Below are 20204 nucleotides of genomic sequence, written 5' to 3'. Positions count from 1 at the left end.
GAGAAGGGAGCTGTTGAAAAATGTTAAAGCTTTGGGTCAAACAAGCTTGACCTTAGAGGGTTTACTCTCCTTTTCCTCACTGAGACCACCAGCATGGAAACATGTATTGAGTTATCTAAAAGCAACAGGTTTATTTGACAGATTATAATTTAATCTGTGGTTTTTTATCTATATGATTTTGTTTATTTACTTTTGTTTGTTGTTGCATAGTTTATAACGTATAACCTCCATCGAAGCTCTAAAACAAACAGTAGGTGGCGGTAATGCACCATATTGGTTTGCCAACCGACAAATAAACTCAAAAGAAGAAGAAGAAGAAGAGCTTCTCGCTCACAACCAATCACGTTCTTCTGGAGGTCACTAGTTCTTAATTGATTTCAGCTGCGTCTCCCTCGCCTCTCCTCATAAAGCACCCCCACCGTAACGGATGTTAATCGTTTATTTTGCGTTGGATTGCGTGGGTTGAACAATCCGGACATCGTGGCCACCGACGTGGACCCCCTGCCACCGGGACCCACGCAGTGAGTAACGCGGGGTACTTCCTTCATGAGCACTGCACACATCTCCTCCTGTCGTCTGTTCTCGCCCCTCTATTGTACATGTTTTACCGCTGGTGGTTAATGTGGATTTGCTGATGGAAGTGGTAGTTTGTGTTGAGTGGTTTATCTATGGGATCGACTGACTAACTAACGCTGCGGACCGCTACAGCACCGACCACCACACTGGGAAGTGTCCTCTGCTCACTGTGGAAGCAGCATGGAAGAACTGCAGCAACTCTGATGGAAACGAGGACCTCCACGCTGTTGAACACAAACTGTTCTAGGCCTACTACAAACCGAGGCGGTCCCACTCGGTTAAAGATCTCGTGGTCAATGCGGCAGACCGCTGGACCTGGACGTCACCTTCTGCAGATACTTCACTGCCCTCAGGAATCCACGGATAACTTGAAACATGTCCGACTCCACATGTCTGAAAAATCTAGGATGGAAACTTGTGGAAGGAAGAAAGGGGTCCGTTTTTGCTCAACCCATAACCCCACTGAGCGCTTCTGTGGAAACCTGTCTGACTGACCCTACTGACTGGGGGCCTGTTGATGTGTGTTTGGTTGGTCTGGTAGAAGGTTTGCTGCTTGTGATCTGCAAGGTGGTCCTGGGTTAGATGCGGTGTCTGACTTGCACACCACTCTCCCAATTCTATTCTTCTCTTTACTACTTTTCTACTTTCAATACACTTGCTGCTGCTGTTGACCGCTGGTGGTGCATTGTGGTTTTTATTCGCGTATGTTCTGTGGACTTTGCATTTGTATTTTAATGAACATGTTTACTGCCTGTTAGACCTCGGATTGGCAAACCTAAACTCCTTCACTGGCAAAATGTAGATGCAAATTAAATGCCAAAATTAACATTTCAATATTCGTTTTGCGTATTTCACCAATAGCTTCGGAACTAGACGGACCTCGTATATAATTTGCTCTTCAAAGATGCGGTCAGGCGCCCCTCCGTTATATAACGTTTTCTGCCCGGTACGAAATAGACCGACCGATAGCAACCCTTTAGGCTATCTAATGTGAGGTTGGATATAGGCAACATGTAGAGGTGTTTCAACAACAAAGATGGAAGTTAGTGAACTAAAGACTGTATATGCTCACTAAAAGAACGAACGACTACTACTCAAAGATTTTGAGGAATATGTATTTCTGCATCACCCGTTCCAATGCTATGATTAGTCGAGGCCTATCCAATAAATAGCATAGCATCGACCCATTTTAGATCGCGCCCTTTAGACACGCCCCTTGGAAATTGAACAACGCACTTCAACGCAGAGGATCCAGAAGGATTTCACAACGAGTCCATTGGAAGATATCGAGGAACATGAACATCACCAATGAAGGAGAGTAACGTTTCCACTTGCTATAGGAATTTAGTAAAGCACTAAATAGTTAATAATAATGATAAAATGTAGTCACCATTTTTAAATAGATTTTGTCTTGTTTCAGTAGAGGTGAGTGAGGAGGTCGTCTGGAGGTCTGTGGCGGTCGTCTGGAGGTGCTCGCCGTGAGGTCCATGGCGGTCGTCTGGAGGAGCTCACTGCAGGTGGAGGGAAGGCCGGGAGCCGTGCAGCCCAACGGATGCAGAACGGTGAGACACGGAACTGCACAGCTGCACATTTTTTCTAGGCTTGGTGAATTGTTTAGAATTCAAACTTTGACATGCAGCCACAGCAACTCTGAGGTGTTCTGAAAAATGTCAGATGCATTCTCAGCCACTAGGACCAGCTCCAGGATGTAGGCTAGGTGTGTGTGGCTGGCTGTTGGGTTAAATAATACCTCACTCAAGACTGCACAGTAGGGCATCAGTGAGATCTGTGGGAGCTAAAGCAGAGGAGGAGTTGATTATCTGGATCATGTATGGGGAGAAATGTGCAGTGTGCAAATGGAACGTGTCATTCGCCTTTCAGAAGGACTGAGGCGGAGGTCCTGGAGGCAGAGGCCAGCCTGGAGGCAGAGGCCAGCCTGGAGGCGTCCAACCTGGAAGGGGCGGTATGGAGGGCCAGGTGGCGGCTCCTCATCCAGTAAAGTTAAACTCATCTTCAGTGCATCCATGATGAAGGGGGAGAAATGTTCCAGTGTGCAACTGGAACTTGTGTCTCACATTTCAGAAGGGCCTGGAGGCGGCCAACCTGGAAGGCCTGGAGGTGGTGGTTGGGACCAACCTGGAGGTCCCGGCGGTGGCGTCCAACTGGCGGCGGCGGGGGCGTCCTGGAGGGCCCGGCGGCGGCGGCTCATCCAGTAAAGCTAAACTCTTCTCCAGTGCATCATGAACGGGGAGGAATGTCCGGGGTGCAAATAGAACGTGTGTCACATTTCAGAAGAAATGAGGCGACGTTGCGGAGGTCCAGGCGGTCGGCCCGGTGGAGGTCCTGGAGGAGACGGTCCCGGCGGTGGAGGTCCAGGCGGTCGGCCCGGTGGCGGTCCAGGCGGTTGGCCCGGTGGAGGTCCTGGAGGAGACGGTCCCGGCGGTGGAGGACGGCTGGGGGTCCGGCGGTGGAGGTCCGAAGGCGGCTCGTGATTAGACCAACCAGCTCCTCATCCATGGAAGGTAAGCTCTTTCTCCAGGTCAATCTGATCAACGAGAAAATCAAAGAGCGCAGCCATGAACTGTGGTATCGCCATGTGGGGACTAAACTCTAATGTTTAACTCCAGTAACTGCAGTGTTTCCCCCAGCACTGTAGGGTTAAGGCCGTCTTAACAGTAGGGCCCTGCCTTGACTACCAATGTAGAACAATTGTATATAAAAAATAATTATGCAATAACAAAGTAACTTTTTTTTTTTTTTTGGAGGTCCGTGGCGGTCGTCTGGAGGCGCTCGCTGCAGGTGGAGGGAAGGCCGGGAGCCGTGCAGCCCAACGGATGCAGGACGGTGAGACACGGAACTGCACAGCTGCACATTTTTTCTAGGCTTGGTGAATTGTTTAGAATTCAAACTTTGACATGCAGCCACTGCAACTCTGAGGTGTTCTGAAAAATGTCAGATGCATTCTCAGCCACTAGGACCAGCTCCAGGATGTAGGCTAGGTGTGTGTGGCTGGCTGTTGGGTTAAATAATACCTCACTCAAGACTGCACAGTAGGGCATCAGTGAGATCTGTGGGAGCTAAAGCAGAGGAGGAGTTGATTATCTGGATCATGTATGGGGAGAAATGTGCAGTGTGCAAATGGAACGTGTCATTCGCCTTTCAGAAGGACTGAGGCGGAGGTCCTGGAGGCGGAGGTCCTGGAGGCAGAGGCCAGCCTGGAGGCAGAGGCCAGCCTGGAGGCGGCGGTGGCCTGGAGGCGTCCAACCTGGAAGGGGCGGTATGGAGGGCCAGGTGGCGGCTCCTCATCCAGTAAAGTTAAACTCATCTTCAGTGCATCCATGATGAAGGGGGAGAAATGTTCCAGTGTGCAACTGGAACTTGTGTCTCACATTTCAGAAGGGCCTGGAGGCGGCCAACCTGGAAGGCCTGGAGGTGGTGGTTGGGACCAACCTGGAGGTCCCGGCGGTGGCGTCCAACTGGCGGCGGCGGGGGCGTCCTGGAGGGCCCGGCGGCGGCGGCGGCTCCTCATCCAGTTAAGCTAAACTCTTCTCCAGTGCATCATGAACGGGGAGGAATGTCCGGGGTGCAAATAGAACGTGTGTCACATTTCAGAAGAAATGAGGCGACGTTGCGGAGGTCCAGGCGGTCGGCCCGGTGGAGGTCCAGGCGGTCGGCCCGGTGGAGGTCCTGGAGGAGACGGTCCCGGCGGTGGAGGACGGCTGGGGGTCCGGCGGTGGAGGTCCGAAGGCGGCTCGTGATTAGACCAACCAGCTCCTCATCCATGGAAGGTAAGCTCTTTCTCAGGTCAATCTGATCAACGAGAAAATCAAAGAGCGCAGCCATGAACTGGTGGTATCGCCATTTGGGGACTAAACTCTAATGTTTAACTCCAGTAACTGCAGTGTTTCCCCCAGCACTGTAGGGTTAAGGCCGTCTTAACAGTAGGGCCCTGCCTTGACTACCAATGTAGAAAAATTATATATAAAAAATAATTATGCAATAACAAAGTAACTTTTTTTTTTTTTTTGGAGGTCCGTGGCGGTCGTCTGGAGGCGCTCGCTGCAGGTGGAGGGAAGGCCGGGAGCCGTGCAGCCCAACGGATGCAGAACGGTGAGACACGGAACTGCACAGCTGCACATTTTTTCTAGGCTTGGTGAATTGTTTAGAATTAAAACTGACATGCAGCCACAGCAACTCTGAGGTGTTCTGAAAAATGTCAGATGCATTCTCAGCCACTAGGACCAGCTCCAGGATGTAGGCTAGGTGTGTGTGGCTGGCTGTTGGGTTAAATAATACCTCACTCAAGACTGCACAGTAGGGCATCAGTGAGATCTGTGGGAGCTAAAGCAGAGGAGGAGTTGATTATCTGGATCATGTACGGGGAGAAATGTGCAGTGTGCAAATGGAACGTGTCATTCGCCTTTCAGACACTTCAGGACGCCGCCGCCGCCGTCCTGGAGGGCCCGGCGGCGGCGTCCTGGAGGGCCCGGCGGCGGCGTCCTGGAGGGCCCGGAGGCGGCGTCCTGGAGGGCCCGGAGGCGGCGTCCTGGAGGGCCCGGAGGCGGCAGCTCCTCATCCAGTAAAGCTAATCTCTTCTCCAGTGCATCATGAACGGGGAGGAATGTCCGGGGTGCAAATAGAACGTGTGTCACATTTCAGAAGAAATGAGGCGACGTTGCGGAGGTCCAGGCGGTTGGCCCGGTGGAGGTCCAGGCGGTTGGCCCGGTGGAGGTCCTGGAGGAGACGGTCCCGGCGGTGGAGGTCCAGGCGGTCGGCCCGGTGGAGGTCCAGGCGGTTGGCCCGGTGGAGGTCCTGGAGGAGACGGTCCCGGCGGTGGAGGACGGCTGGGGGTCCGGCGGTGGAGGTCCGAAGGCGGCTCGTGATTAGACCAACCAGCTCCTCATCCATGGAAGGTAAGCTCTTTCTCCAGGTCAATCTGATCAACGAGAAAATCAAAGAGCGCAGCCATGAACTGGTGGTATCGCCATGTGGGGACTAAACTCTAATGTTTAACTCCAGTAACTGCAGTGTTTCCCCCAGCACTGTGTGGTTAAGGCCGTCTTAACAGTAGGGCCCTGCCTTGACTACCAATGTAGAAAAATTATATATAAAAAATAATTATGATTTCTCATCTCGGAAAATGAGATGAGAAATAATTATGCAATAACAAAGTGCAAAACTCGTAGGGAAAGAAAACATACTTTCCTCAAGTACAAAAAATATAGATAAATAATTTGTCGTAATACTGTATACTGTTCAAAACAATAGTCGTGCCATAAAGCATTTTGAATGCAATTGAAAAGGCGGTTGTATGTATTATTGCGAACTGAAACCCTCACCGAAGACCCCCCCCCCCCACCTTGACTAAGACATTGTCTGGGGGAAACACTGAACCGGGTTGTATCACTTAGTAGTTGAGTACACTAGGGTAGCTGGGTCATCTCCAAATGGTAACTGAGTGTTTGCTCCAGCAGGATTGAAGGAGTCACTGGGATGAAGATCACTGCTCAGGGGCTGACGACCATTCATCTTTCCGGAGAAGGTACATAAATCTACAGCTGATGTGATTAAAGTTCTGCAGTTCAGATCCGCTGATAAATGGTCCCATACCGTATCCACAGCGTCCTCATGGTGCAGGCGGTCAAACCTCCACCTCTTTGAAGAGACCAAGCAGCTTGATGACTGACTGGTTCTTTATACTCAAGACCTCGTCCCGGAGCAGAGGACGGACCTAAGGCCCGCAGCGCAGCCGACTAGAGACTCCATGTGGAACCGGTAAGATACTGGATTGACCATCTTGAAGACATTTTCACTTATTCAACAAGGTTAGTTTTGTTTGGCGGGTATGTTGCTTTGATACTAGGGGCTTCTTCTGTAACAAACTTTCTAGAGAATAAGATCTGACTTCAGCCAATCAGCGGGATGTCCTTGAACAAGAGCCAATGGCTGAAGGTGCTCAAACGCATTCTTTTGACTCGCTCCTCTACTATTGCTGTAACCAAGCTGGATGGCTATTTTGCTCCTTCTACTGACAAAATCAAGTCTGCCACCTGGTGGCTGAGGGCGTAGCAACTCGGGGTACATTGGAAACATGATAAGAAGAGCCTGTTTTTGATGTTTGGATCGTACACCTAAATGTTTTTACATCAAAATATCGCCGAACCCCATGTTGGACAATGCTTGTTTTCATCCTTTCTATGTTTAGCTTTGATTTATCCTTACCTTTTCTTGTGACCCATTCCCCTTAGGTTCAATTAAGTTGACCTCTCCTTCAGGCGACTTAAAGGGAGACCAGATGTGCGGCAGCTGGGTGTCATGGTGCAGAGACCCAACGCTGGTAAATATTTACTTCCTCCTTGAACATACCTAACGCGTCAAACGGCAATTGTATAATCCCTCCTGATCTTTATAAAGGTCTTTTCTGTGAACATCTCCACTGACTAGTGTGCTCTTAATTAAATTAAAGTTAATTAAATGCAGTAACTCCAATGCACCTGGAGGCTCGTATTGAATTTTTTTGAAACCTGGTTCTCCAGCACTAGGACTGTTGCGGTAAATAAATGCTTGTTTTTTCGCTAATTTAAGTCTATGAAATATATGCTGATTGAGACCAGATGGGGCTGTTCCTGCATTTATAGACATTTGATTGCCCTTGACACTGATTCTACTTTTTGCATCAATTTACTTCACAGTACTGAACTACACCAGTGTGTCCTACTCCCATAAACCCTGAGGATCCCTGGAGAGAAAATGGAGAGAAAGTAATTATTTTCTCCATTTTATGTTGCACCACATTTTGAGGGAAGAATGTTTGAATCAATCTTTGTCATTTATTTCTGTACTCCATATCTGTAATCCCAGCTGTTGTATTTTAACACGGTAGCTGGGAACCCTCTTTATAGGGAGCGACTAGAGGGACGAGGCTGGAAGCAAACCTGAGCCTGGATCTTAACCTTCTTTCTAAACCTAATGCCGCAATTTAACCGCAAATAAAGTGAGGCCTAAAGTAACTTGACTCTCTTACCTAAACTTGCTTGCCTAAACTCGCTTGTCTAAACTCGCTTGCATAAAACCTAACCTCACTTGCATAAAACCTGAACTTGCTTGGCTAAACTCGTGTCGCTTGCCTAATACCTGAACTTGCTTGCCTAAACTCGCTTGCCTAATACCTGAACTCGCTTGCCTAAACTCGCTTGCCTAAACTCGCTTGCCTAAACTCGCTTGCCTAAACTCGCTTGCCTAAACTCGCTTGCCTAATACCTGAACTCGCTTGCATAAAACCTAAACTCGCTTAGCTTGACTCGCTTGCCTGTACTCGCTTGGCTAAACTCGCTTGCATAAAACCTAAACTCGCTTAGCTTGACTCGCTTGCCTGTACTCGCTTGGCTAAACTCGCTTGCCTAATGCCTGAAGTCGCTTGCCTAATGCCTGAAGTCGCATGCCTAATACCTGAAGTCGCTTGCCTAAAACCCAAACTTGCTTGTCCAAACACGTTACACAAAGTTAACCATCCATAATCTTTAACCCAAACCAGACTTGTCCCTGGGTCGCTCCACTTTAATTTAGAAGTTTCTTCTTTTACCTCATCTGCGTTTTGAGTTTCATTCTTTGAGGGCTTGAAGTGCTTTGGAGGATATTTGAACCTTTGTTTGCCGCATCAATAAACATGCTTTATCTTTACCCATTTTGTTTTGGATTGCATTTCTATGTGTAATCCGGCCAAATGTTCAGTGTCCTTACATGTAATGTCTATGGTCTGACGATAATCTGACCTCTTCATGAAGCAGAATGTGTGTTAATGTAGTCCCGTGAGCTCCAGGCTCTCTGTGGGCCTGTCAACGTCTCTTTAGCAAAAGGTTGGAGAGTGAAATTCATTTTTGTGCCATTTTCATGTGTTCCTGAGTATTTCAGACCTGTGGAGTTTCACATGAGACCTTAATTGGAACTTTTCTTTTTCTTGCTGCATACGTAATGCCTACATTAGTAGGGTGATCACTGTTGATCCCAATATTGATCATTAACCACCTCATTCTTTGGGATTACAAATCATGTAATTTATGAGCATATTTGCAAATGCCTCCAAATATCAGATTGTGTAAAAACGAATGAAATGTAACCTGCTTGATTTAAAGAAATAAATAAAACATCCAAATATTATAAACCTGTTTTGTGTTGCTCTCTTACCATGTGGAAATGAGCAGATAGATATGTTTAGCTCTGATTTGCTGCCTCCTTTTGGTGTGGTGCTGGGATTTGTTTAATATACTATTATCATTTCCAGGATAAGTTAATAACCTAGTATAGCCTACCCGGAAAAGAAGGGATATGATGGGCAGGCTGTTTCGGTGTAAGTGAAATCCGCGAGCTGCTGATCATGTGAGAGGTTATGTAGTCACATTAAAAAATACCTTGAAAGATGGTAGGCCTACGATCTACGAGAGACGCAGAGGAACTTCCTTATGAGGCTTTTGTCGGGATAAAAAACAAGTGCTCAGCAAAATGAACAGTAAGTTGAAGTTTTTGCACTTGTAAATAGTTAATTTCGTTTGTAGCCTTTACTCAGACGTGAGCTCATTCTTGCATGCGGGTGTCCGGCTTGGCAGTGTAAAAAGGCCTATACATCATCCTGCCCTACAATATGGGCAGGATCTAGACCAAGCTCTCCTAATCGGGTCAGCAATAGCCGGGTTTCAATGCCCAGAATCTGAGTTTGAATGCTACTGAATTAATGGAATGTTGCATTTTTTGTTTTACATCATAGATTCTAAATTGCGCACCAATCAATGAAACCTTATGCGGAATCAGATAGTCGGCTCTTTGCTGCACATTAAGATAAATGTAGTTGTCACACAAGCTATTTTTGTAATTATTTCAGGGGGGAAAATGCCTTGAAAAAATGTGTGTTCAGGATAAGGACTAATGTAGCATATGTCAGCCTAGGCCTAATCAATTGTGTTTTAATATCTTTAGCATTCATATTATTGCAGTCTAATCTTTTCGTAGGCTATTCTGTTGATGGCCTTGATGGGGAGATATTTTAACGCTTTTTAACCCCATTTTCCTGCATCATTCCTGCGTCGCCCCCTCCTACGGAGCCCATTTCAGCACCGTGTCAGTAGACGGTTACAATCCTACGAACGTCGTGAGTGCAGTGAACGCGCGTTCGAAGCGCTCCAAAGAAATTTACGATGGCTTGCAAGATCCATCGTGAGAATGATCGTACGAGCATCGTTATCGGGAAACGGAGCCCTGATGCCCGTGATCCTCTGTTGGTGCTTACATTGATAGATAGATTTTGGCTCTTATTATGAATATTCATGACATGCAAACATCTCGCCTCTGCTAGGCTAACAGCACTGTCCGTAACACACGCACGCACAAACACAGGACAGGAACACACACACACGGCCACGGTGGAGAGGTCATCTCTCTTATGACGTCACAATGAGCTGCATGACGTTGGAATTTTTTTCTAAGAATCTTTAAGGTTTGCATGTCTACTGTTGCACACATATTGAAAAACGCTTCTGAACAAAAGACATCGCTCGACGATTTCCGTCTGATTATTAATACGCTTATTCTGTCTGTTGTTTCTGCAAGGAACGAACGGAAAACAAAGGTATGTTACGGTCACTTAACGAAAAAAATTAAATGATTTACCAGGGAACGGGCTGTTAAATAGGATTCATTTGTTGAGTTTATAGGCTCTGTCGTATGTGTGCGATCGTTTATCTGACGCATCGTTTCATAACGCGGCCCTCAAGTCGGACAAGTCGTTTTATTTTTCCCATCACATTTAATCGGTCACCATAATGCAAAATTGCATTATGTCAGCACTTTGAAGTGGGCTATAGACCGAATTTCACATAAGTTCAGGCACTAACTGATATGACATACTAACTGTTGCACTGACTACTTGTACACAAAGAACCATGTGATTTTACTGTATAGATTTAGAGAAAATGTCATTTGAAAAACGTACACATGCATATTCTCGCCTTTGCAAATTGCATTATGTCAGCAATTTGAAGTGGGCTATAGACCGAATGTCACTTAAGTTCAGGCACTGACTGATATGACCATACTAACTGTTGTACTGACTACTTGACCACAAGGAACCATTTGATTTTACTGTATCGATTTTGAGAAAATGTCATTTGAAAAACGTACGCATGCATATTCTGCTGGCCAAGGGAGTCGAAGGTCCGCACTGGCGGCCAACTTGCCACAGTCAGCTGCTCACCCATAACACTGTGTTGACTTGGTAGTGGTACATGTACTTTTTAAATAACCTTAACCACCTTGCTACATTTTCAAACGGTTTGTTTTGTTATAAACGTCAGAGATGTAGTTACGGCACTGCATACTTGATACTGATGAATAATTATGTTAGATTCTAAAAAAATTGAAATATTCTAAAATTGGTGCAATATTATAACCACGTTAATAAGGTTTGTAAGAAACCCAACCGTTGGTAAAACGGTTGAAAATGTAGCAAGTTATGGTTATTTATAAAGTACATGTACCACTACCAACCAGAGCATGTGAGCGGAGCGTGGAGCGGGTGGTGGAGCGGAAGAAATAGGTTGGAGCGGGTTGGAGCGCAGAGCGGTTTTAAATTCAAAGGCCGGAGCGGGGATTTAACTCCGCTCCAGTCCGCTCCGATTTGAACTGCTTCTAGCGGCTTACATGTAGGTGGTTCACGTAGAATAGAACGCGTCACGTGAGACCCTTCCACCCCCCCCCCCCCCCCCCCCGCAACACTGGCTCGTGTGCCCGCGAGAGTAGCAAGATGGAGTTTGGGAAGTACAAAAGTAAAAATTTGAGCGGAGCGTTGAGCGATTTCGCCGGAGCGGCAGGAAATTTAAGATGAGCGCGGAGCGGTTTTGAGCGGAGCGCCCTGGCACAACGTTGAGCGGCAGAGCGAATGAGCGGACATCCTCCTGAGCGGGGAGCGGGAATTGCGCGGCGCTCCGCTCCGCTCACATGCTCTGCTACCAACACAATGTTATGGGTGAGCAGCTGACTGGCCAGATGTCCGCAAGTGCGGACATTCTAGACGCCGCCAGCTAGTGTTCTATATATCTACACACGTAGGTGAAGGGTTTTATTTTGAAAACGTTGCGGGATACCACCCAAAGGCTGTTTAGAGTAAAGGCGCACAAAGATTTTGTGTGACGGCTGGCTTTTCCGCGGATGAACGAAACTTGACCGCAGTGTAGCAGCACACCTCTCCCAAGTGGCCAAATTGGCCTGGCCTGGCCAGACTGGCCACACTCACACTGGCAGATTTGAGCACGGTTAGGTGTGAAAACGGCCACGGCCAGATGGCCTAGTGTGAGTGCACCCTCAGTACCAAGTGCGACCAGAGGGCACCGAACCTGCGTTGAGTTTTACTAAATGGCTCCCCTGCCGCAGCTCGCCTGCCATGTGGTTAACTTAATCAGTTAATTGGTTGCATCTGGTGCGTTTCACTTAAGAGGGAACCGGACAGTACGCTACGTTGTTTTCCTCCAATGTTTGGCAGTGTAGCGTCTCCCAATCGCGGTATGTTGTTGTGTTCCCAGAAACCACAACGTGTGTGTACTGTTTTGTTGAAGTCTGTTGTGACTTATTTGACATCTCTTCCTTTTTCACAGGTTAAAGACTTTTTGAAGTAAAGAGGAGCATCTCATCTGAACCTAATGTGAGTAGAATTGTTTGGCAAAGCACAACTGACGTGACTTGGATGTTGAATATAATTCACTGATAATGTCTGAAGGAAATCGGGGATTTCTCATTACTCTTGGGCACATTGATGTATTTTGGCTTCCTGGTGAGTTAACCCGTTACCTGAAGGTTGATCTGAGTTTAAGGATGTTTTATTGGTTCATGGGTTACTTAGGTGTTTGGTTAATGTTGGTTTTAATGGTTTGTTAAAATGGGTACAGGCTAGGAATGCGCGATATAAACGATATATGATATAAACGATAAAAAATGGCCTACGATAGAGATTTTAGTTATATTGCTCTATCGCGATAATGTATGTTTGACGCGATCTATCCATGACTCGCGAAATATAAAGAGCCACGAGCTCCAACCGTCTGCAACGCATCGTCCGCGACCCGCGAATTTTAAAAAGAGCCGCGAACTGCAACCAGCTGCATCGCATCATCCGCGACCCGTGAAATTTAAAAAGAGCCACGAGCTGCAACCGTCTGCATCGCATCATCGTCATCTAAGTAAATATGGCTGAAAGCGAAACGGAGGAACTGGGGATTGCGCTCATTTCATGTTCATTTCAAAATGATATGCGTTCATTTTGCACTTGTTGTTGTATGTTTTAATAGCAAGTATCTGTGCACACACTTGGAAGATTTTTCTTTATTTAAAATAGCCATGCCTAATACTGGACGTATTTCCCTAATTCACAGTATCCGTTTCTTTATTAACAAGACCCCACCAGTTTTAATTTAATTAAGAGAAGTATACGTCATTACACAGAAGATTTTTTTTTTTTTTTAAAGGCTCTGCAGCTACAACATTATGTTGTACGTTGAATGTTCTCAAAACGACATACTAAGTTTCTTTCTTTTGTTTATATATATACATTTAGCAGTTTGACTTTCCTTAGAGTCTATGTAACCTGTTCTGAAATGGTTCTATTATGATTTATATATCGTGATATATATCGTTATCGCAATAGGTTGCAATGTATATCGCAATATGGATTTTAGGCCATATCGCCCATCCCTAGTACAGGCTCCAAATTATTATTGTAAGCTGGAGTAATAGGTTGGGTTCTGATGTCTTCAGTCTTCTTTCCAGCTACTCTCCTGAGCTCTGCATCTTCATCACATGAGTGTTGCTTTAATGATGAGGGTGTGGTCTGAGTGAGCGGAGGTGCATACTGGGATACAGCGCTGTCTGAATTCTACAGGTCTGTAGACACGCCCCCTCAGGGGAAACCGAGTGTTTGAGAAACCGTTGTGACGTCAGTTACATGGACTACAATGTTCTTTAAGATGGAGACGGGGATTCAGAAGGAGAAACGCCAGGGGGAGATGAGGGGGCTCCTCATCTCAACAGTTAAAACACAGTCTGACGCAGAGAACCATGGAACACATTCAACAGTCCCCTCCAGACATCGTGACTCCTCAGGAACAGTTTCATTTCCAAGAAGGTCTTAATTGGGGCCATTCCAAGATGGATCCTGCTCCTCAAGAGCCATCCCCCTCCACTGGGTGGTCTTCTGAGCAGATGACCTCCTTCCTGTCCCCAGGCTGACTAAAGCTCTACCGTTTGCATCTGTGAAGGCCCCTCATTCAGGAAACCACTCGACTACAAAGACATGACTTCAGAGACGTTGAATCAACCTTGGACACATTTTGGAGACGCCAAGCATAATCCATCACCAATGTGGGACGCCACTGAAAAATGTTGCACATCATTTACTTCTCTGGAGACATTGGTTGTTCTGTTCTGGGTGCCCTGGCAGGAGAGCTGGGGTTGGATGATGGAACGTTATTTGGCATGAGGTTTTTACCCTGCATGATTGTTTGACTTTTTATGGCTCAGTGGTGTGTGTGTGTTTTGGGTTTGGCATGAGATGGATGATTTTTGAGCATCGCTAGGGTTCTGCTGTGTGTGTCTCACACCTGGCATGGGGTTCTACCTGCGTGTCCTGGGTTCTATGTGTGTGTCCGACTTGCTTTGACAGTGATAATGTACATACGGGGATCTGTGTGATTGGCTTGGGATATTGGAATGGTCAACTAAATCATACCTGATGGATGGCCACACGTTTACTTAAGGGCCTCCAGTAGACATGAAGAGCCCAGAGCGACGCTGCGGAGCGATGTCCAACACACTGGGCAGGAAGGAGGGGTTCCAACTCGAGTGTAAAAGGATGCAAGCGGTGTGTTCAGATCAGTGACTTCAAACTAGGAATACACCAATCAGGATCAATGGAGGATGGACACCTAAAGAAATTCCAAAAGGAGAGTGATGTTGGAAAGGGACCTAAATGGATATTCAAGATAACCTTCAGACCTGTAATGAGACGGCTCTTCCTACCTGGCTGGATTGATGGAGAGCCCTGTGGATCTTGTCTTGCTCTCAGTTGCACGTCTTCTCAGGCTAAACTGTATTTGTTTCGGACAGGACTGGCTGGATGATTGGTTCCCTTAATCAGAACCAATCTGGGAACTCCAACTAGTGCGCTCTTCGAGCTGAAGTTGCGCTCTTCGAGCTGAAGTTGCGCTCTTCGAGCTGAAGTTGCGCTCTTCGAGCTGAAGTTGTGCTCTTCAGCTGAGGAGGCAAGGAAACCTTAACTGGGGCTTCAAGGTGTAAAGAGGAGAATGTTTCAAAGTGTTCCATGGTACTCTGATGAGAACCGTTGTGTTCTACTGGTCGGGAGGAAGAACCCTCACATCTTCCTCTTGGCCTTTCTCCTCTGAGAATCCTTGCGCCATCTTGTAGGATATTCCAGCTCATGTAACCGATGTCACGACAGATTCTCAAACACTTGGTTTCTCCTGAAGGGCGTGTCTATAGAACTGAAGACTTCAGAAAGCACTGTATCCCAGCATGCATCTCTGCTCACTCAGACCACACCCCCATGAGTAGAATGCAACACTCTAGTGATGGAGATGTAGAGTTTTATAAGTAACGAGGGAGCAGACAAAGGTGATTAGAACACAATGGCATGTCAAGTCGGTAAATCTTTAAACAATGAAGATGGTTGGATAGTTCAGGAATTGGGCTTTTTATTATGGGCGGTTCTTTCACTCAGATGCCCACTTCTCACTGGACCTGTACATGTGTTGGCTGGCTGGCATGATTTGCTGTTGGTGATGAGGCGGTCAGGGTGACGTTGCAGGGCTATGGTCGGCTCTCTGTGAGCTCAACGTTTAGATTTGCTCTGTATGGTTTGTACCCTGAATAATCTAGATAATTGTAAAATGTAGACACGGTTTTGTATTGAATGATTTGAGGTTTAAAGTTGTTGTGGGACGTACATGGTAGTTTGGTTCTTCGTACGGTTTTGAGTGATATAACTTGTACACACTGGGTGCATAATAATGTAAAGGTACACTGAATATTAGCAATGACCAACAGCAACAAACTGATCTCCTCAAGGTAAGTCTGTTGGCTGTGTTTTAATGAAGACCATCGCTGGACTTCAGGATCTTCCTCCGTTCAGCTCAAGGTGAGGCGCTGGTTCTGTTTTTTCTTTGGTTGGTTCCGGCCGGAATGTTCGGATTCCAGTCTGACGTTTTGTGCTTCCCGCCGTGGAAGGTTCTGAGTGCGGTCACTTGATTTAGTCCCAATGGTTAGCATAGAACGTTGCAGTCTTGACAACCATAAGAAACCACCTGGCAGTTAGTTGGACGGGGGTCCCCTGAGGGAATCTGGCAGAACGTTCTGGATTGTATTTGCGTAACCTCGAGCCGTTGCCAACGGAAACTATTTTTCAGGAATTGTTGCCCCTTATCTTAAACAGCTTAAGTTTAATATTAAATACATACTGACACGTACGTCGTACAATATGTTGATCATTTCCGATGGTTGCGCCGTACTTTTAACCACGATGACGTGACGGGACGCTGCGTTCAAATCGGCGTTCTACTTGCGGGCCCATTTTTGACATCAGTGACGGCTGAAAATCATTTCAAGGTGGCATTTCAACGGAACCCAGCACCTGAATATGGCTGAGTATATTTGATTTAATATCGATACTGCTTAGTGTTCTTTGTTACTTCAGCTTTTGTACGTTCTAAATATCTGCTGTCATTAATTGCCACAGAAGTTAAACCCTACCAAATGGAATGACGTTAAACAACGACTTTGGTGCAGAGTTACCAACTGGATAATATCAAAGCTAAAATAATGGCCGTCCTTCCCACATGTTACAGTAGATGATACTCTAGAACTGTACAAGGTTAAAAAGGTAACATGTCGTTTGTCCCAAGGTGTCTGCCTCCTCACCCAGAGCAAGACCTCCACCTCCTCACCCAGAGCCAGACCTCCACCTCCTGTCAGAAGTCCTCCAGAACAGTGCTCTGGTGTGTGAGTATAGTCTGCTCAGGTCAGTTTCAATGCATGGCCTGAACCACTTCTTTAAACTTGTGGACTGCTCTGTTTTCATTCCCAAAAACGGGATGCTCATGTCTGGCCTCAAGTCTTTTCTAGTCTTGAGTTATAAAATAATAGTTAAATTAATTGTGTAACTCGGTTTCGTTGAGTCAATTAAGTTTATTGTTGGGCAAATGCTGATATAAATCTGTTGCTGTAGATGAAAGGTGAGGCTGAGAGGCTGGGGACCGGAGGCTTGTGGTGCCAGGATGGACCAGAGACTGAGGCTGGAGACCAGGGGCCTGCAGCACCGGACCGGAGGGTAACCATCACCAAGCTCATCTGAAACAGTAAAATCCACGGTAGTTTAGGTCTGGTTTTGATCATCTTATGACTTTACATCTGTGCCAAGCTGTGATTTGAGTTAATTCATACGGGGGTTATGTAAGAGTCATATGAGCCATTATTGTTACTAGTGCTGCTACGACCGTAGTGGATGAATTGCTGAACGCGACAATCTGCAGACGTTGTCTAATTTAAGTGTTTAAATATGTTTAAATTTCACTTTTACAAGTGAACCTCGGATGCAGGTGGTGCGGTGTGTTGCGTCCCCAGGTGATTTACTGCTGAGACCAACTGTTTGTAACCAGACCAGGAATCTATGTCTGGGGGAGCCGTGCTGATGGAGGAGCCGTGCTGAAGGAGCTGATGGAGGAGCCATGCTGATGGAGTGCCGTGCTGAAGGCCCTGCCTCGTGGAGGAGCTGGTGGAGGCCCTGCCTGGTGAAGGATGTCTGTCGTGGGGTAGATGGAGCTTGACTCTGAAGTGATCTTCACACTCACTGCCACTTCTCGTAGAATTCTGCTACCACAAACTACCGGCGTTTGTACCATATATACCAGACAACTACATCTGTTTTACCACATGTTGAAGCAAGACTTCCGCTGTTTGTTCCAGACCAGGAATCTGAGGAGAGCTGCTGGATTCCTCGTAAGTTTGTATTTACTTACATGGTTGAATTATAGGGCAAAATTCAGCTGTTCCTTTGACATGCGTTAACCAACTACCACTGTGTTTTCTTACTAGAACGTGTTTCTGGAGCGGAGGCGAGCTGGTAGGGTAACCGTGAATCTGGAGGATGACCATCACTCTACCAACAAGGATTGTAAGTTTGCATTAACCTATCAAAGTGGAAATAAAGGGCTTAAATGTAAGACAAACTACATGTTTGTTACCAGACGTTAGGGCCAGACTCGCGCTGTTTGTTCCAGACCAGGACTTTGGCTGAGGTGAGCTGATGGAGGAGCAAAGACTCTGGAGGACGACATCACTCTACCAACCAGGATCCTTGTAAGTTTGCATAAAATAAACGGAGTGGACTTGTTGTAACGCAGGATTAGTTTGTCCAGTAAAAGTTACGGCATACTACTGTGGTTGTTTACCAGACAAACTACAGCTGCTACTTTGTTACGCGCCATTAGAGCCCAACTACTCCTGTGTTTGTGACCCTACATTAGAGCCCAACTACTCCTGTGTTTGTTACCTTAAATTAGAGACAAACTACTACTGTGTTTGTTACCTTAAATTAGAGACAAACTACTACTGTGTTTGTTGCCTTTCATTAGAGACAAATTACTACTGTTTGTTACCTTACATTAAAGACAAATTACGTTTGTAACCAGACAAGGGATCTGGAGGACTGATGGAGAAGCCGTACATCAGGAAGGCAAATCCTGAGGACAACCAGGACTCTACCATCAAGGATTCCTCGTAAGTTTGCATTATCTGGAAATAGTGGACTAGGTAGGGGGTTGGGGGTTCAACTCTCAAACAAATGTTGCCGGGTTCAAGTCCTCAGAATACAGTGATGCGTCCTTGAGCAAGGCGCCCTAAAGTCTGCCTGCTCCTTAATGACTTGTCTTTGGTTCAGATAATGTTGCATCTTTTGAATATTGAACCTAATCAATGTCCTTGTTTGGTCCGGGCAGACACACCTGAGCTGAACCTCACCTGATCCTGTTTGGTCGGGGGAAGGCACACCTGAGCTGAACCCGCCCTGATCCTGACATCCTGCTGGTCCCGTCTCCTCAGTTCATCTGAGCCTTGTCCTCCAGAAGACCTGCTGAGCTCAGCAGTCTGAGGCTGATGGATCAATGACCTCCAGTGGGAGTGACCTTCTTGACCCCACATGTAACCGTGTGCTTCCACACGCCTTTCCCGCATGTCTGTCACTAACCTCACTACTCTCTACTGCTTCCTCTTCTTCTTCCTTCTCTGTTATTCGAACCTTTACACTGAAGGCGCGTCTTCCTGCCCTCAGAGGGTTCAGCGTTAGGGTTGAGAGTCAGGGTTTAGAGTCAGGGACAGAGCTGGTCAGGGAGGACTGCTTTTACACAAACCTCTTCACTTCCTTTCGGAATGGTGGTGACATTTTGGAAAGATTCATTTTGGAAAATGTTTTCCTCTGCCTTCCTTTACAAAATTGTATTAAACTTCTGTCAAGTGTTTCTGTTTATATATTAAAATCCCAACTTGACTTCTGCATGTTTAGTGCGGTTCATTTAATTGTCCTTTAACTTGGTTAATGTCTAGCTAAACTCCTGCAATACATTTAATATACGTGATTGTTATTCAGCAATGTTCACATAATCCATTTGTAAAAATATTAAACCTCCATATTACTACTAAATTCAAGTCTATTCATGTATTTAACAATGTACATACTGCCCTGCAGGCCATTCTCTGCTACTACAACACGTTCAATCCACCAACCCGTCTCACATCAATGTACTATAGCTACGTTGGTTCAAACGAAAAATGTAGTTTGGTGTGAGACTGTCTAGCAGAGGGAGCTGTCATACACCTTAATTATTCAGGAATATCTGTGTATTTACATTTTAAAATGTTCATGTGCTGGTCTAGTTTGTCTGCCAATAACTCTGCCTCCAGCAACAGGATTGGTCGAAGCATATGAAGTGAAAGAAATAAAAGCCCAGTTCACCAGATCTGAGGTCAGCTGCGGTCAGATTTTGGATCATGAATGTATTGAGTGAACGACGTCTGAGCTAAATATTAACCACCTGGAACTTGGTGCGTTTCCTGGAGCTCGGAGGACGGCAGGACGCGTGTTTACCTGGTCGATTAGGCCCTGAACGCAGGCCCTGAACGCAGGCCCTGAACCCAGACGTCCTAATCACAGACCCTGAACCCAGACGTCCTAATCACAGACCCTGAACGCAGACCCTGAACCCAGACGTCCTAATCACAGACCCTGAACGCAGACCCTGAACCCAGACATCCGAATCACAGACCCTGAACCCAGACGTCCTAATCACAGACCCTGAACGCAGACCCTGAACCCAGACATCCTAATCACAGACCCTGTGTTTAATTAGCCCTGGAAATCATTTTTGGGTTAAAAAAATTAAAAGTACAAATATTTATAATTAGTATTTATAAGTAGTCTAGATAGTCCGTCTGGCAAGAGAAACCGTTTTTACCACCTCAAGTGAATTAACCTATCCTATCCCCAGTCAGATATGTGTGTGTAAAGTCTGTCTCACTTGTATTCA

The 20204-nt window shown here is 46.3% G+C and overlaps 3 long non-coding RNA genes across 10 annotated transcripts; all 3 read left to right on the top strand.

The window, feature by feature from the left end:
* The first annotated feature begins 325 nt into the window (after positions 1-325).
* On the top strand, positions 326-1410 carry LOC132466233 (uncharacterized). The gene is made up of 2 exons (XR_009527786.1): positions 326-521; positions 709-1410. It is a non-coding gene; the product is annotated as an uncharacterized LOC132466233 (long non-coding RNA).
* A 2678-nt stretch (positions 1411-4088) lies between these two features.
* On the top strand, positions 4089-8256 carry LOC132466232 (uncharacterized). 3 transcript variants are annotated; one of them, XR_009527785.1, is made up of 7 exons: positions 4089-4108; positions 5037-5283; positions 5386-5489; positions 6051-6118; positions 6198-6351; positions 6825-6913; positions 7269-8256. It is a non-coding gene; the product is annotated as an uncharacterized LOC132466232 (long non-coding RNA). The 3 variants fall into 3 exon arrangements; XR_009527783.1 differs by lacking the exon at positions 4089-4108 and having other exon boundaries at positions 5016-5283; XR_009527784.1 differs by lacking the exon at positions 4089-4108 and having other exon boundaries at positions 5016-5283; positions 6048-6118.
* A 4852-nt stretch (positions 8257-13108) lies between these two features.
* On the top strand, positions 13109-19793 carry LOC132466231 (uncharacterized). 6 transcript variants are annotated; one of them, XR_009527779.1, is made up of 8 exons: positions 13112-14772; positions 14813-16622; positions 16853-16954; positions 17283-17622; positions 17719-17797; positions 17871-17982; positions 18315-18402; positions 18621-19793. It is a non-coding gene; the product is annotated as an uncharacterized LOC132466231 (long non-coding RNA). The 6 variants fall into 6 exon arrangements; XR_009527780.1 differs by having other exon boundaries at positions 13109-16622; positions 16860-16954; XR_009527782.1 differs by having other exon boundaries at positions 13109-16622; positions 17904-17982.
* The last annotated feature ends 411 nt before the right edge of the window (positions 19794-20204 follow it).

The sequence above is a fragment of the Gadus macrocephalus genome, chromosome 10 (assembly GCF_031168955.1).
Source record: "Gadus macrocephalus chromosome 10, ASM3116895v1".
NCBI classification, from domain to species: Eukaryota; Metazoa; Chordata; class Actinopteri; order Gadiformes; family Gadidae; genus Gadus; species Gadus macrocephalus.
This window is presented reverse-complemented; position numbering and strand designations above follow the sequence as displayed.